The sequence below is a fragment of the Pocillopora damicornis genome, chromosome 11 (assembly GCF_964200805.1).
Source record: "Pocillopora damicornis chromosome 11, jaPocDami1.2, whole genome shotgun sequence".
Lineage (NCBI taxonomy): Eukaryota > Metazoa > Cnidaria > Anthozoa > Scleractinia > Pocilloporidae > Pocillopora > Pocillopora damicornis.
The window spans coordinates 8,352,401-8,371,303 of NC_142680.1; the positions used below are offsets into that span (position 1 = coordinate 8,352,401).

The 18,903-nt window shown below is 36.7% G+C and overlaps 1 long non-coding RNA gene across 1 annotated transcript; it reads left to right on the forward strand.

Annotated features, from left to right (window-relative positions):
- Positions 1-9,152: 9,152 nt before the first annotated feature.
- On the forward strand, positions 9,153-12,725 carry LOC149037297 (uncharacterized). Its single transcript, XR_016181002.1, has 3 exons — positions 9,153-10,041; positions 10,355-10,396; positions 10,673-12,725. It is a non-coding gene; the product is annotated as an uncharacterized LOC149037297 (long non-coding RNA).
- The last annotated feature ends 6,178 nt before the right edge of the window (positions 12,726-18,903 follow it).

Here is an 18,903-nt window from a genome sequence, read left to right on the forward strand (position 1 = left end):
CTCACGTCATCTTATTTGTGCACGGGCGTGCACAAATAAAGATTTTGTTCATAGCGGCTCAACAGGACTTATATAGGTCAAGCACGCGCGCTATGTTATAAATGTTATTTTCGGATTCTGAACTTTAAAAGTTTTACCACAGTGATTTATACTTTTCTGTTTTTCAGTAACGAATAGTTTTCTGGTTTCAAATTGATATGCTGCAAACAGGCAAAATATATTTTGTTAGCGCTTGTATCTTCTTCTGATAGCGAAAGATTTCTGATATTTTGTTTTGAATTTAAGTCAAGTCCATCATAAAGCCCATCATGAATGAAGGTTAGGGTGTCAGTCATTCTTATTAGGGCCCATTGTACCCGAAATAACTTCTAATGCGTCTTTAAAAATTTCATTTTTATGATTGTGGTGAAATGCGTCGAGATTTCATTAAAACTATTCTATCTATTACCCCTTCAGCTTTATAAATTTGCAGGAAAGTCTGAGTATTTGTTGGACCAAAAAGAGTGTTTAAGACATGGAGACTTATAAAATGAAAGAAGAACTTGCCGTTTTCTTTTGATGCGTAAAACTTATAAGTCAATTGAGTTCGTGGAGTGAATTGCTAAAAAAATATTACTTGTTATAGTGCTAATCCACTAATCCGCTAACCCACTGTGGCCTCGGTGAACGAGCGGTAATTCCGTGCATATCATGTGAAATAAAATATAATATATATAATAAGATATAGCCAAGCCTAAAATTGGAGCTCTCGTTAGTATATTTTCCAGCCCTTTACTACAATAAAAACTGTAATATAACTCTTCAGCACTGGATGTCGAAGAGTTTCTTTAAAGGAATGTAGGGATCAGTTTGGGGGTTGAAGGGAGGGGGAAGGAGGGAGGGGGGGAGGAGAACTGATGGGGTCTGGAGCCTAGTGTGCCTAGCTGTATTCTCAAGCAACCGAGCCATTTACTACAATAAAAACTGTAATATAACTCTTCAGCACTGGATGTCGAAGAGTTTCTTTAAAGGAATGTAGGGATCAGTTTGGGGGTTGAAGGGAGGGGGAAGGAGGGAGGGGGGGAGGAGAACTGATGGGGTCTGGAGCCTAGTGTGCCTAGCTGTATTCTCAAGCAACCGAGAACCTTCGTTATCGTTCCTGATGTTTAGAGCAGATTTTTGAAGATAGGGAAGGCTTTCCTTTTCATATGGAAGTGTGTGATGTCAGCATCCGTTGAAATTATATTCTATTGAGCGTGACTTATAATTTTGGTTTAGAGTAATGAACCAAAATTGAAAGAGAAGACGGTAAGCTACTTTGTGTTAAGACATCACCGGTCGATTGAGGACTATACACGTGACAACAGGGAGTCAGTAAAAAAATATGCCATAATCGTATGGGCTCCCTTGAAGTTTCTTGGTATGCCTGCTTGCCCCACCGTTTTTCCCTAACGTTTCAACCTCCTCTGATAAGCGTAAAAACTTTAAAAGAAAAGTCATTTTCAACTCGTGTTTAGACCTATTGTTTTCTTTTAATTTTTTTCCCTCTTGGTTATCCTCGTTTCATGATTGTCCTCTGGTTGGAAATACAAGGCGTCTTTTTGAGATTTTTCTGTTATTTAATTCTGTAACCTGTGCTGCATATAATTTAAGTGTCTTTAAGGCAACTGTCCATAGTATTAGCAACTCTAAGTAACGAAATATGAAATTCGCATAACATGTTTTTTTTGCGCTGCGAAAGTTTGATTTAAAGGAAGACAATAGAACTCGAATATCATAATTAAACTAGATGACGAAGAGAGACTTAGGATTCAACCATAAGATATTGATAGAAATCTAGAGATAATACCTGGATTGCATTTGCACTTCACAGAAATCAATTCCAAACAACAGTCAATTTTTCTCTATAGTTAAAAGTTGAGTTGATGTTTTTATTGACTATGTTACTGAGGTTAAAAAGTTTTAGTTGATATTTTCTAATGTTTGCAAATAAATTAATTTACTTGAAGGTGGAGTTGTTGCAACATGTTAACATGAAACACAGCGACGAATTTTATTGATATTGGAATTTTTTTTTCATTTTATCTGCTGGCAAGTCTGAATTATATTTCAACCCAACCATTTTCCACAATTTGTAAACACCAACACAAAATAATAGTCAGGGAAATAGACAATTTGTAGCCTATACAACATGTCTGGAACACCATGTCCAAAAACAGCCAACAGGATTGAGAGGGTGTATGTGGGAATAGGCTAGCCTATTTGTGTCATTTATTTGTTATTCGCTCCTGTTGGGACTGACAATTCAATTACCTCAGCAAACTGTAATCATGAGAATTGCAAGCCAAGGAGTATTTACTAAGGGCTTAAGTTTCCAATTTTTTTGTTTGCCTTTCAAACAATCTTAATTGTTGTTGCCAACAAATGCAACGAGCATTTAAAATGTGCATAGTTATTAAAGAAATCATGCAATCAGTTTTATCTATGTTCAGTATTGCTTGAATATATGATTGTGGTAATTGCAAGTGCCTAGTAAACATTATTTTATTATCTTCCACTCTTCCACTTCGGAGGGTGCCTTTTGTACATAAAAAAAAAATAAAAAAAAAATTAAAAATTAAAAAAAAAATTTGTTTAAAAATTGAAGTTCAGTGCCCTTTGTAGCTTTTTTTTTCCTACAAAGATCATCAAAGAACAACAGCCATACAAAAGTATTTTTTAAGAAAACTCTACAACGGTAGGTACACACAACTGACGTGCATGAGTGAAGCATGTCAAGCATTAAGGTATGACTGTCCATTTGCTCTTCAGTACTTGCAAACAGCTTATTTTGAACAGCTTTGAAAACTTCTGTACCTCCGCTTTCAAAGAAAGGCATTTCTTATGAAAATTTAAGCATTAAAGACATAAGCTACCAGCAAAAGATTTTTCATCGTAAGTGTTCATAAGATTAGATTCTCGTCACATTTTTTTTCACATTTGAAAGCATAAGCATATTTCATCATTACAGTCTAAAGAAATCTCCTGACGTTCGAAGGAAAAGCATGAAAACATGACAACAGGGCGCTGAAAACTACCATGACCAAACAGTGAAATTCATTCCTTCCGCACAAGGACTAACTTCATCACACCTGTAGGTTTGTTCGCACCACACAGTTGCGGTCCGTAATTCAATTTCCAAATGTTTGACGGGTTCTCACATGACGATATTTTCAAAGTCAAATTACCGCGTCAGACTTAATGTTAACATGGACATCGCTGACTCGATCTCATTTTATTTTAAGTTTAGTAAAGGCTATTACTTCGTTCTTAGGGTAAAACAACACATCTTCGACAAAACACGATTTTTTTAAATGAATGACGTAAGCCTTGCGATAGTTAACTGAAGAGAGAATAATAGAAACTTGCTGACACCGTTCGCTATCATTTGAAAACTTTCTAGGCAAAACATAATCCGTAAGATTACTTCTTTTCCCTTAACACCACGAATATATTAATCAATCCAAGCTATACGGCAAGAAATAAGTTGAAGAATACGAACATTATGAAATGTAATTCGACAGATGAACCGGCGCGTGCGTTTTAAAACGAAGAATGCTAAAGTCATTGTCTTACTAAAACGTGATTTGAATTATAAACTGAAGCTAATATCAAACCACAATTGGTAAGAAAGGTTTAAATTTTTCATGGAATTAGCGTAAGAAAAAAACCCAGATAAGACTCGACCTATCCCCCCTTCTTTCTCGAATTCTTTGTAGTTCGCTTTCTCTCGGTTGGTGACCTCTTTTGAGTCTGTTTTCTAGAGCTCTTCGTATTTCCCTCTCATGTTGCTATACGCTAGATATTCGCCTTTTTACTTATGCCTTTTATTGTTCTTTTTCGCGTCCCTCTCGCCATATTCTGCCTATTTTAGCGTCCTTTCTCCCTTTCTTGCGCGTTTTTTTCGACTCAAGGCCCTTTACTTCTTGCTTTCTTTGGTCGCACTGTCTCTTTCTTTCCAGCCTATTTTCACTCGAACCCCTTCTCCTAGAACTTGAAAAAGTTGCTCCAGTTGACAAAGCTTTAGCTATGCCGGTACTGTTGCTTCGCAACTTGATTAGAAATTGCAAAAACCTAGGAATTAATGTTCAACTACAACCTCAATAGTTTGATTTCCCGCTCAAATTGCGGGTTGCAAATTATTTGCTTCACATCCACTGGCCCGCGTGAAGCCCTCGTGTAATGCCTGACCGTGTGCTCGCGGTACGCAGCCGCAAAGCTTGGCCCTCGACTATGGGCATCTACCACTGTCTCCTGAACACACTAATCCAAGTATCCAAGTTACCCACGCAATCCCGCCTGCGTATTACCTTCTCCCTCGCCCTTTCATTACGTAATGGCTAAGATAGTGCTCTCAATGCAGTTGGCCGCGCATACTAAAAGTAGTACCTTGTACGGTCGGTCTTATGGTTGCACGTTAAAATTTTTCGGCTTGATGGGTTGCTACTATTTCCTAAAGTTATGGGGCTACGCTGTGCGCTCCGAGCTCCCCTATAATGACTGGTAGTTGATGTATTCCTTCTGGTATAACGCTTCTACAAGTTACGGATTTGCTAGTATTGGCCCATAAATGTTGTCATAGAACTTCGCCGGTCTCTGTCAAAAACTGTTTCAAGAAGTATGTGACTGGAATACTAGAAGTTCTGAATTGACTTCACATGGCTAAAGTTCACCGGCAACGATCACACGGTATGATCAAAATATGGTAATAATAATAATTGCAATAATGATAAATAATCGAAAAATAATCTTCTGTATCATATCGTATGGTCTTTGTGAAATTAAGTGTGAAGCCAAGTACATATTTTCTAGTATTTTATTTAAGCCAATCATATAAGTCCATCAAAAGTGCGCAGTGACCAGAGCTAAAGGATGGTTAAGGTGTCAGCAGTCCGTTTTGGGGTGCAATTTACTCAAAAGTAGCTTTTTGCGGTCAAGAAAAGATATCTTCAATGATATTGACGTATATGTTATCGAAGGAGCCATCTCCTAACTCTTTTGATCACCAATTTTTACATTTCTCAATATCAGCCTTTAATTCTTTATTGCTATATTTTAGTGTAGATAAATCTGACCTATGTGAATCAAAGTGAACAGTTTAAAAAAAACATTTTGTCTTTTTTTTCTTGAGCAAACACATTAGTAATATGTTTATATTTAAAATTTTATTCTTATCGACATATGTAAAAAAATGTATAACTATAGATTCCATTGTAAATAGAATTTAGCACTTGAAACAAAGACATGATACTTATATTCAAAAGGTCAGTTGAATTGTGGCCAAACGCATGTTAAAAGTGGACTAAAAATATTTATAGCATAGCTAGTAAATCTGTCTAATCAAATTCAATAGCGTGAGCGCGCTTCGTATTCCTATTGTGCACGCTCATGACGTCAACAAACAAATCACTCGAGAAAAAACTTTTCCACCGGATTGAAAATGTTATAAAACAATTGATTCTTACGTCAGCTGCACGTTCATTGAGATATGAAGCGCTTGGGAAATTTGAAGAGCAACCCTTTCGTATCTTTCGTGCTCTCCAAACTTCGCAAGTGCTTCATATCTCGATGAACGCACGCTGACGTATGAACCGATTGTTAATTGAGTATTTTTCTTTAAAATCGAGAAAGGTTCCAGGGGAGTAAGAGAATTTGTTGAACCAAACGAAAAGCGTAAAAGCGAATAGTGGTATTTTTTTCTCCACACGCTTGAATATGATAAGTTCTTTGAGTTCTTATCAGAAGGAAATTACAAAGTGAAGGTTTTAGCTAGGTAATAAAGCTTTAAATGGTTAAGAATATATGAAAGTTATATATTTGAACTGCGGATAAAGAGGTGAATGAAAGTGATCCTCGCAGTAATGTGCACTACTTAAGCAGTAGTGAAAATAAGGCCTGAAAAAAATTCAGGCCTGTACGGGATTTGAACCCATGACCTCTGCGATACCGGTGCAGGTGTATCACCGGTGTATGTATGTATGCGTGTATGTACCGGTGTATCGCAGGGGTCATGGCTTCAAATCCCGAACAGGCCTGAATTTTTTTCAGGCCTTATTTTCACTACTGCCTAAGTAGTGCACATTACTGCGAGGATCACTTTCATTCACATAATAAAGCTTTAACAAAAGTACAACTTTATTCCTTTTTACACACAGCAGATGTACCTTTGAAGAACCGTATTTTCGGAGTCCTTCTCTTCCACCAGTTTTCGATTTCGCCTTCGAAAGAAGTAAACAAGAGCTACTCTTTGGCCACAAGCTGTTTTACTAGGTTTCCAAGGATAAATAGTGAGCATGAAACAAATTATTTTTATCTGGAATCGCCAGAAAGTTCAGGTAAGAGCGTTTCAAAATTATCATGCGGCTATCGCATCACTGGCTACAGCTACGCTCTAATCACGTGCAAACCTGTAAATTGATCGCATTCAATAATTGTACCCCGATCAGGGGCATAATGAAAGTTCATGTAATTACTAATCAGCCAAGTGTGAGAGTTGACAATTATTCCCCAAAGGTGGCTATTTACGATCTCATGTTGATCAATCACGAATAGAATAACTGTTGCATTAAATTCTCTAATTCTCGATATTGTTGTGTGAGCGTAATGATTATTTTGCTCTATTGTTTCGCAACTATTACTGACCTCTAATCCTTTCAATTTTTCAAATTAAAAGGGTTAGAGGTCAATGCCACTTGCGACCATCAAAGTGGAAAAATAATCATATGAATTTTGCATTGCTTTGCGATAAAAGTTGAATAAAAACTCAACTCCAAGTAATTAACCCAGTGGCTTCTGAAAGTTTACACGAAAAACAACTATTTCGATTCCAAGAAACGTTCAAGGGTACATAAAAAAAAAAAACAAAACAAAAACAATAACAGCAACAGAAAAACAACAACAATAAAAACAATAAAAAAAGACTCATCGACAAACGAATACGTTCTGCAAGTTGGGAAAGTGATCAGGTGTTTAGTTTTGTGGAACTCAGCGAAGGAAGTGATCGAAGGCCTACTTCATTTTAAAATCCTGAACTGAATCCCTTGCTCCGAGTGTATGAATTACAAGACAAGTGTTCGTTTCGACGCTTAAAACTTCAGGCATATCCATTAGCGTTCTGCAAATGTTCTACAAATGTTTATGTTGTGTGGTAGGGAAATGGAGGAAACCGATATTATGGCTGCTCGAACGGCAAACACATTTGATAAATGAGCTTTTGTAGCTAAAAGTCTTAGGTAAGGGAAATTTTTTCCTGTGATCTCGAGATATCGAAGGTAACTGGCATTTCTTTCTGTTGTGGCACGACTTTTTCAAGAATATAAAACTCTAACGTAGTTGTGATTAGCGTGAACTCACATCTGAACCAGTCTCCAATTTTTTTTTTCCGTTAATGAGAGAGAATTTAGGATCAGTAATTTGATTAGATTGCCAAATCGGACACAGAACTGGTGGTCTATTTCATTCACTCCCGCAAAAAAACAAAACAAAGCAAACGAACGAAAAAAAAATAAAATAAAATAAAAACAAGGCCACCGATTTTTTAACCGATTTATTCAATTCGCAAAATTCTAGAATACAACTGTCGATTGAAATGATTTACAATTGAATTACCAAGGTATCCACCACCGAGCGGATACCTTGAACTCTTTGAGGATCTTGTGTTTTGATTGTAGAGAGTTGTCGTCCTTTGAGTTGTTTAAAAAAGAACCTTAATCCTCTTAATTTGACTAGTAGCTTTGATAAAACGAAAGCGCATATCTTGTGACTTAGTATGTCATACTATGGCAAATTAGAGTTTAGGGTGCAATATACTAGAATTGCAGTTAGAGGGCCAAGCAATCATATCATTAACCGATCAATTCATATACAATAAATACCGTTAAGAAAGTGTGCCAAAGTATTTGATGAACTTACTCACTCATCCGAAGATATCTTTCACTTAATCGCTATAATCCTCAAGAGTGGTGTTATCTTCATTTAAGATGGCTCGCTAAAAACTGACTTAAGGTTTAATGAATAGGACAACTAAACAACTTCGTAGCTTCCTTCAGGATCATAGAAAAATTAATACCTCAGTTCAATTCACATTTTCATCAATTCATTCGTCAATTCTTGAACTAACTTTCACATATATGGTGCCTACAAATGTTAAAACCATCAATAATGAAGTTATTTCCGTAAACGACATTTCTTGACCTTTCCTTAACAGTTCTTTGTCGATTGCGTGATTTACACATTCATCTTTGAACTGTTTAGAAAGAAACCTCGCAACTCCTCATTCAATTGTTCGCTTTGAAAAAGTAAAATAAATTATTATTATTAACATATTCTAATTTGGGCCGGCAGAGTAGACGCAGAAAAAAAGAGGTTCGTTAAAACATTTTCCTTACCTTCTTCTCAATGCTGGTAACTAGAACATCGGAATACCTAGGGGAAAAAAAAAACCCTTTTCGTTTCCTGTCTGTCAAATTTGGTTTTGTGAAGTTTATTACGAGTGTTTCCGCTCTATGGCAATTTATCCGTATTTCGATCACGGCATTTGCTCTCATTTTGATTGAAGCCGTTATTATTTTCTATGTTATAGCATTGAGCCTTCAAAGAAGCGTGTATACTAAGTGTTATCTGGTCTTATCTGCAGTCAAACTTGCTGAATACGAATGAATTAGAATGAAAAGCCTAACCTTTCTGGGTCACCTTCGAAGAATGTGACGGACACACGTTAGCACACTGTAAAATGAAAAGAGCCAAATTGACCCCAAAAGCCAAATTGGCCCCAATTTCTCGAGGGCCAGTTTGGCCCATCAAGGTTCGTTTTGGACTAGTTGAGCCAAAACGGGCGGGACAGGTACCATTTCGACCCCTCCAAAATCTGAATTGGCCCCTATGAATTCTACTTTGGAACTTTTTCTCAATTTGGCCCTTCCAAGAGCCAAGTAGGATTGACCAATTTGGCCCCAACGAGGTGCAATTTTTGAAAAAAAAAGAAAATATAAAAATAATTTTCTTTTTTCGACCATATTTCGTTCCCTATACTATTCCTTATAAAGTGTTCAAATTTTCAACGGTTCCTCTCGTAACTGAACACCGAGTCACACAACGAATTAATCGTTGGCTTTTTCTCGAGACGTGAGCGTGAGCTGCCTGTGATGGCATTAGTCGAACCTAGACCACGTGCGTCGGAAACAATTATGAATTATAGCAGCGAATTCGTCACTGAAGAGGCTGTTTCTTGGCTACAGTCGCATGGAATGAGACTTAAGAAAGGAAAGGTAGGCAAAAGAAATTTCTTAACAACGTATTTTACCGCAACTTTACATTCACAAACTTGACCGATCCATTGATCTTTGTTCGTATCTTATCTTGCAGAAAAAGAAGGTTGCGATGGCCAAGATCTCCTTGCCATCGCCCAAGATGCAGACCTACCAAGGCACTACATCCCTATTATAAAAGAGCGTCTAAAGCTCAAGAAATTGATTGCAATGAACGCTGAACCTAGAGATGACACGAGTTCTTCGTCGGTACGATAATTAATTTTCCCATCAGAGAATTTGACGCATGAATGGTTCGCCTCTTCTCCCGAGTCTTGTTGAGTCTCAGCGGTTTCGCAACTAAAGTCACGTGATCAGATTTTGGCGCCGAGAGATAGAGACGGTTACAGTTCGAATACTGCATTTTCACAAGATGGATTTAAATTATTTCAAAGTTCTCTGATTTTAGGATCTCTCACTCTGAATTCTTAATCTTTTTCTTGAAAAGATGAACTGATATTTTTATGTCTATGTCTTTGTTTGCATCCACTTATGTCTATGTCTTTGTTTGCATCCACTTACGCTGATTTTTTGGCTCTCACTCTTTCAGCGTGCAGAATCAAGTCCTTCGAGTACGACGGTTCAAACGTCGATTGATGATTCAGATAACATCAACGATTATGAAAATGTAGAGGTGACACTGGCACCGAAAGAAAAGGGTAAATCGCCCAAGGATCTCTGTTTTACGGACGAGGCGACAGAACTGAGCACTGTCTAAGTAAGTTCTTGTATATTAAATTTAGCAGGATGGTGAAGAGTACATTATCGATTACTTTCTTTCGATTATATCCTAAAGGAAAACACACAAGGTGCCCGTTGGTCAGTTAAAGATGACAAATCTCGGGGATTGCACCTACAAAAATGGCGAGATTTGCTTTATTTTTATTGAAATATATTAGATATGTATTTACTTGCACCATGCATAAAACAAAGTAAACCCAATTTTTAAATCTGGTAAATTAAAAAATTAGTGAATTGATAGGATGTTATCAGACAGTTTAACTTTTTTGAAAACAAATATTTACCTACAGGTTCCTCCTGAATGGCTTTCAAAATTCCAACTACTATCGAGGGTAAGAAACTTTTCTTTGTTTTGTTTTTTAAGTCTACAAGCAATCCTTATTTATTCATGAATACTGAACTAAAACTGAAGTGCATAGAGGTATGATTTCTTTTCTTGATAAGTACATATACAGTTTGGTGAAAAAACATCATGGATAATCACCATTATTGTGTTTTTACTTCTTATGCACAGTTTGCTTACAAATATTTTGCAACTTTGTAGTTGCAAAAATTTACTGTTCTCCAACAACAAATTAATTTGCTCATTTGTTTGTTTTTTTGTACAGTTCTCTGCCTCAGTAAAGTTGGATACCCAGAAGGGATATCTCATCAGCAGCCTAAAGTACTCTGAGCAACAGTGGATTGCAAAAAAAAATTATTGCAGAGTATCCTTGTACAGTTAACAGGATACTAGACTAAGTTGACTTTGAAACTGAATGGATTGGTATGGTCTAAAAATCTATTGCTTCACCTCTTCTGCTTGCAGTGAAGAGAGAGAATTTTGTGGTGCTGAATCTCTTGCCTTAAACTAAAAAGTTGCAAAATAATCACTCACCTTTTAAGTTCATGACCTTTGTTCTTATGTGTTTGTCATCACATGCATTTAATGAAGTTGTGACCATTTTGGAGGTACAAGTCCAAAAAACTGCTACTTTGGTACTAAGATGAACAGCTAAAATTTTTGAGCCCATTCGCCAATGAAGTCCAGATACAAAGGTTCAAGTACTTTGGGGTTGTATTAATTTGCCTTTTTGTTTAGTTTTTTTGATTTTGCAATTTTTTAAAATATTCCTGTTGTCAAACCATTAGATAAATATTGGACATAGAATAGCTGATTTTTTTCAGATATTTTGGGAGTCATACATTAGTTTTTCAAGTCTTGAATGGGAGATAAATTACACACATTGAGCTAAACTTCCACTTCCATTTCTGGTGTTTGAGCTTATAGTTTTAGAAAAACTATATATATATATATATATATATATATATATATATATATATATATATATATATATATGTGTAAATGTGGGGGTAGAGTCTACCTTGGCATAAAGTGCTCAATGCTGTGGTAGCAGAGCTAAGTATACATAACTTAAAGAATTAAAGAGGACACATCAATTCTCTGTGACTCTGAATTTCGCACCTAAGTGCTTGTCAGACAGGACTTTTCTGTCTGACAAGCGCTTAGGCACAAAACTCAGTCACAGAGAATTGATGCGTCCTCTTTAATTCTTTAACTTAAGTGTGTATATATATTCTTTTTTTTTTCTGGCTACAGGCACTTTTTGCACTTTGGCTTGATTTTAATGTGGTTGTAAAACTTGTTTTTATTGCATAGAGTAGCTGATGTTGATTCAGCAATCAGAGATTATGTCCAGCACAAATTTAAATTGTTGGAGATCTTCAATACATCAATCACCTGAATATAGTAACAGAGGGAAGTGTAATTTGTCACTTCTCACAAGAAAAGATTCTTGATGCTCTCATTGGGTTACTTGGCTCATTTATATTTTCTTGCAATCGGTCAAAGGCAATTTTGACTTTTTTTAGAGCAAGCATTGCTTGAAATTGAGCACAGGCAGACTATTGTCACTGTTTCCTCTATTTTCAATGACTTGGCAAATGCCTGCGGTAGTACTTGCTGATAGTTTATATTTTGATAATATCTAAAGTAGCAATATGAGTGCATGTATTCTCACATCCACTGGAAGAATACTCTTTGCTGCTCTAAGGCTCTTTGTTTTTCATATGCACAAATCAAACAAGATCTATATTCTTGTGCAGGAACTGGACCATTTGTTGCCTCTGTCTTATTTTGATAAATTTCTGTACTTTAAATCAGTCTTAATTATAAGCTGCTTTACATTACCACATTTGCTAAGTCATTGAAAAGGGAAGCTTTACTCACAAGTGTCTCTTGGGTGTAATTTCTTGCAATGCTTGCACTGTTAAGAAGTATACTGATTTAGGGAAGAGATATATTTTAGAAAATGGTTGAATTAATGTTAAATATGTATGTATGTTATATTCTTTCACATGATGTTTAAAAGTTTGTCTGTTTTATACCACAATTAAGATTCTTAATAACTGTAAAATCAGGTAGCATAAAAGGTTTTTACATAAACAACATCTAGAACCTAATAAATGAGTGTTTGAAAGATAAAGTATGTGGTGTATTTTCATTATTTGAATGTAAGGGGGGAAATCAGCATGGAGAGGAAAGAGCCCTCTACTTCTGAAGTGGCCCACATTGGAGCTGAATTGGCTCTTTTTAAAGGAGCCATTTGTGAGAGGGCTGAAATTTCGGGGGCTGTTTTGGCCTCTATAAATTTCAAAGTGGCCCCTGTATTTTTCAAATTCACCCTTTACATGGTCCAATTTGGCCTCTACAACGGGGTCAATTCAGCCCCAAAATTGGTGCCAAAAACAGCCCCATTTCAATGGGGCTGAATTGACCCTAAGCGAGTGCCAAACTGGACCCCCATTTTTGGGGCCAAATCAACTCTTTTAATTTTACAGTGCAGTTTGTTGAAAAATCGTGTTAGAAAGAATACCTCAATCCAAATCACATTGCTTAGAAGAAAGTTTTAAGACAAGTGCTTCATCAAGACTTTCTTTGCTCTGAAATTGTTCTCAATTTGCTTTTACCACAAGTAGTTCATAGCAAATTCTTTTGTCAACAAGATTATACCCGAATATTTTGACATTTCATTTTAAAATTCCAAAAATTTGGTTACAGTTAAAACCTAATAATATAATTACCATTAAAACGTACAAGTTTTGAATTTTAACGAGAAACAAACAAAGAAGGAAAATTGCTTTCCTCATGGAAGTAGAATTATGGACTTGGATGTTTTAAGAAGTTCATTGAAATGCTGTCAGCACTGTAAAGCAAGTGAGAAGAAACAATATTTTCTGCCCAAAGAAAATCTCAAATCAACAAGAATCAAACTAAATTCTCAGTTTTATGGCAAGTACATGTACACACAATTTTGAGGCTATAAAATTAAGAGGTTTTCAAAAAACAGTTATGAGATTGATTATACATATACATCTTCAATGCATTACAAAACTTCTCATATGCAATCAGCTATAAAAAGCCGCGGGTTAATACTTGAATTTTTGGGCATGCAAGCAGGGTAGTCCTGAGGTAAATCTGAACATCTGATTGTTTCTTACTCGGTCGGGAGCTAGGTCCTAGTGCCACTTAATGAACTCAGTTCTTACTAACCTTATCTTTTGACTTTATTTTATTTTTTTTTGCGGAAAACAACAAGTTAGAGCTACAAAGGCGTTATACTGATCCTAGAATTATACGGATTTCTTTTGTTCTGTTTTGAAACAGATGCCACTGTTCCCATTAATTCTCTCGGTGTCCACAAGAATCTCGTTTTTGGTACCTGGATAGAGATCCTGTTGATTGTGCACAGAAAAGAGGTGGAGGCTGGTTGTACGACAACGGTAGTACTTGTGCTGTTTGATCAAATCTAAATGTTATTTATCCGCGTTGTGGAAGTAAAACCTCTGCCGATATTTACTAGGCAAATTTAGTTCCTTCCAGTGCCGAGGGCAGCGCTCCTTCATCAACTGAAATTAAAATTAGACCAGTGGACTTTTTTTAAAACTTTATTAGGGATAAGTACACAGCGCATAAGTAAATAGTGATATTTCTCGTGTTTTGATTAGTTGCCTGGGAGGAAATCAGCAATATAAGACTCACATCAACCAGGAGAATAAATGTTTTCATTATATGCCAGGTAGTGACGGTGCTTTTTTGCGTGCAGTAATTGTTTATTTTGGAAGTGATTAGCGAACAACATGGCTCCTGAATACCTACAACCTTTATATCCCGAAATGATATTACTTCGTATCAACTAAGGAATTCTGCGTACAAATTGGCTGCTCCACAACCCCAGATCCGCTATTTGAAGGAGAGTGTTTCTTTTAGGGGTGCTATGCTGTGGAACAGCCTTTTGCAAGATCTCTGATCAACAGTTTCTTCAGGCGAATTTAAGAGTAAAGTGCGTCATTATAGCTCTAAGTGAGACACGGTATCCTAGAAAAACAGCTTTCATGATACAATGGGTTTTTACTCTTTTAATACTGTATGAATCATTAGGTAGTAAGCAGAATTTTTATAGCGGAGCTCCAGCGTAGCCCCATAATTATACGAAAAAGTAGTAAACCATCAAGCCGAAAAAATTTGGTTGTACGACCGTAAGATCGTACGACCGTACAAGGTGCTACTTTTAGCATGCGCGGCCAACTGTACCACGGGCACTCTCTTAGCCATTACGTAATGGAAGGGCGAGGGAGAAGGTAATGGCGCGATCGAAGCGAGTCCAGAAAATCGCGCAAGAAAGTTAGAAAGGACGCCAAAATAGGCAGAATACGGCAAGAGGAACAAGAAAGAGAACAATAAAGAGCATAAGTAAAAAGGCGAGTACCCAGCGAAGAACAACGCGAGAAGGAAATACGAAGTCGCTCCTGAAAACAGACTGAAAGAGGTCACCGACAAAGAGAAGAGAACTACAAATGATCCGCGAAAGAAGAGGAGGTAAGTTGTGTCTTATCTGGGTTTTCTCTTACGCTAACACTTAGCGTGACGTATTTTGTGGATATTATGACGTATGTTGTTTTGCCCAGAAAGTTTTCAAATGAAGGCGAACGGCGAGCGCAAGTTTCTACATTTTTTTCTCTTCAGCTAATTACCGCAGGATTCATTCTATTCATTTGAAAAATTCATGCTTTGCCGAAGAGGTGTTGTTTTACCTTAAGAACGAAGTATTGGCCTTTCCCAAAATTGAAATAGATTGAGATTGAGTCAGCGATGTCCATGTTTACGTTAAGTCTGACGCGGTAATTTGATTTTGACAATATTGTCATTTGAGAACCCGTCAAACATCTGAGAATCAAATTACGAACCGCAAATGTGTGGTGCAAACAAACTCACGGGTAAAATGGAGTTGGTTTTACAGCAGAATGAGTGAATTTAATTGTTTGGCTGTCGTACTTTTCAGCGCTTTGTTTTCATGCTTTCTACTCGATTCGTTCGAACTTCAGGAAATGGTTTGTCTCACAAAACATGGAGCCACTTTCTCTTCGCTTAACATCTCGAGGCTTTAGGATAGACATGCTTGCGATACGATATTTTTTTCCTTATCCTGGAAACTGAAGAATTTATCTCTAAAATTGGTAGTCATCCCATTTTGCAAGAGGCGTCCGAGCTGTGATCAAGCAATTAAACGGGGTTCCGGCAATTTGACCTCACAAGCGTGCTGGAAAGCACGTGTTTAGCGTAAATAATTGTTGTTTACAGTTTTCGAATTTTAGAGCAGTTTTTGAGAGTCTGTTTCTGTAACCTTCCTGGATATTTTCTGTTAAATTCGTTGAGGTTCAGTCTTGGAATTTCATAGGCGATCATGAATGATAGATTTGTATCTGCACCATAATATAGGAAAATTTTGTCAACAGATTAACAGTTTACAATTCGCGAACCATTTCTGTAACCTGCTTGGATATTCTTTTTTTAAGTAATTTTAATTTGACCTGCCTCCTCCCCTGTAATGTTTAGGGCACATAGATGAAGAGAACGTTTTTTTTTGTATTTTGATACATGAGGGTTATATTACCAATAATTGGCATCCACATAAGCGCAAAGCAAGAATGTAAAGCTTTAGCTTAATAGGTTAAAAAATTAAAATAAGAGAGTTTTGCAGACCATGTCTGACTTTTTATCCTGGCTCTGGTTATTTATTCAAATAACATAGTCACTATCAGTCTCATTCACTCTCACTTTCCACTGAGCTTGTGGAAAGATGATAACATTATTTCTTTAAATGAAGAAAGGAAAGCCTGTCCTCTTACCACAGATAGTTCTGTTGGGCATCATCAGTACAAACGTGGTCTAATTTTTACATAAAGGTGATTGTTCCAAGAAGACTAATCTAAAAAATTAGTTGTAAAAATTTATTGAACCTGTCGTTTTACGTCTTGAATGTTTGACTCAATTTTACCTCACCAACCCAAACTGAATATATAGAAACATGAAATTTATATGTTCTCCTTTTGAGGGGGGCATCAAAATTTCAAAGTCATCACAGGCTTAAACTATAGGTTTACAGGAAATCTGCACGTGCATGTGTTTTCCATATATGAAACTGGGATAATGACTGCTTCAAAAGATTTTACTACATGCCATATAGGTACAGGCAGGTGTTGTAAAAAAAGTTTGCTAAGCTTTTTCATCAGTACACATTTCTTTTTCTAAGAATTCTGTTTATCCCACCTGTGCTGAATTCTAATTTTTCAACCAAAATTTGTTATCTTTTTAATAGTTTTAGATCTCCTAGTATCGTTTAATGTTCTTGTAATTAAAATAATTACGTCGAATTTTGCAGATGTATGGCACATTATTTTTTCCCTGATCCTCCTAAAATTTTACCGTGTGAAGGGACTGGTATTGGCTATAAAAGTATAGTCAAATTAAAGTTTTTTGCACAAACTATGCATCAAATTTTTGTTATAAAATATTGTATCCTTCTTAAAACTAGTTTATCAGAATAAGAATGAGTTACTGGGCACAAGTATAGCCTTCGAGACCAGATAGTTTCCAGGTTTGAAAAAAAGTCACTGCCTACTAAAATCCTCAGTTCCTTTGCCCTGACAGCCCAACCTCATCAAAACATTGCCAACAGGAGTGATTAGCAAATTATTGATACAGACAAGAGGGCCTATTCCTACATACATCCTCCTCAATCCTGTTAGCTTACTATGGACATGGCATTTCAAACATGGTGTATATGCCACAAGTTCTCCATTTCCCTGATTAATTATTTTGTAATAGTGTTTATATGTTGAGGAAAATGGTTGGGTTGAAGTATATCATAAAGACTTGCCAGTGGATAGTCTGATGGAAACTTTTTACATATCAATATAATATATTGTTGCCTTTCATGTTAACATGTTGTAACAACTCCATCTCCCAGTAAATTCAATTATTTGCAAACATAAGAAAATACCATCTAAAAATTTTCAATCTATTTAATATAGCCAATAACAACATCAACTAAACTTAAGAGAAAACTCGATTGATGTTTGGAATTGATTTTTGTGATGTAAAAATGAAATCCAGGAATCAGCTCAAGTTTTTTAAAGGACACCCACATTACATGCTGTTACAGCAGAGGTCATCGAATTAAATAACAGAAAAAATCTCAAAAAGACGTCGTTTATTTCCCGCCAAAGGACAATCATGAAACATGAAACAAGAGTAGCCAAAGCGAAAAAGTTTTCAAAAATTACACCGGTTCAAACACGAGTTGAAAATTGCTTTTTTTTTTTTAGATTTCTAAGCTAGACAGAGGAGGTTGAAACGTTGGGGAAAAACGGTGGGGTAAGCAATCATACCTGGCAACTTCAAGAGAAGAAATAAGAGAAGCCAATACGATTCTGGCGTACTGTTTTACTGACTTACCGTGCTCACTGCGCGTATACACCTCAATCCACCAGTAATGTCTTAAATGTCTTAACGTAAAGTTGTTTACTGTCTTTTCTTTCAAGTTTGGCTCATTTTCCCAAACCGAAATCATAAGTCACACACAATAGGATATAATTTCAACTGATTCTGACAGCATGCACTTCATCTGAAGAAGAAAACACTCCCTATCTTCGAAAATCTGGTCACAACATCAGGAACAACGACGAAAGTCGTAAGCTGTCTGAAGATACCGCTGACTAGCATGTGTGTAGTTGTTCGTGTAGTGTGATCGTCCGGGTGTGTGTAGTTCTGAAAAGAACTGTTGTTGGTGACTGACGTTTCGACTATCTGTGCGATAGTCATCTTCAGAGTCAAGTGAGGAGTAGTTGTCAGTCGATGATGTTATGAAGTCTGGTCTGTTGAGCGTGATTGGTCTGTTTAGCCGTGATGTGATTGGCTGGAAGACTCGTGTAGAGTTTGTTAACAGTCATTGGTCGGTTTCGATCCGTCTGTTGTTTGTCGGTCTGTTTGTCGGTTTGTTCACGTCGTTAATGAGTCGTTTGTAAGGTGCTGGTAATTGTTGACATCTGTTGAGAGGCGTCTGTTCTAAGTTAGTGAACCAGCTTTCCAGAGTCAGTCGTTGAAAATAGTTTGTACTGTACGTTAAGCATTTAGCAGAGTCCCAGTCGATTCTGTGATTAGTTTGTCGGTGATGTTCAGAAATGTGATTGTTTGCATCGCCATTTCTAGTTGCTCGTTTGTGTTCAGTTAGTCGCGTGTTAAGGTTTCTACCAGTCTCACCAATGTAGGAGGCCTGGCAGTCGGAGCATTCGATCTTATAAATCGCTCCCTGTCTGTTGTTGGGTTCGTCTTTGTCTTTAACGTTGTCTTTAACTTTGTCTTTAACGACTGGTCAAAGCGCGGATTAACGACTGTCACAGAAGACTCAACCACTACAATAACAAATTACAACAACTACTTGACAAACTGAAACAGCAGTTACCGACTACCTTACTCGACACAGTCACAGCCGACAGA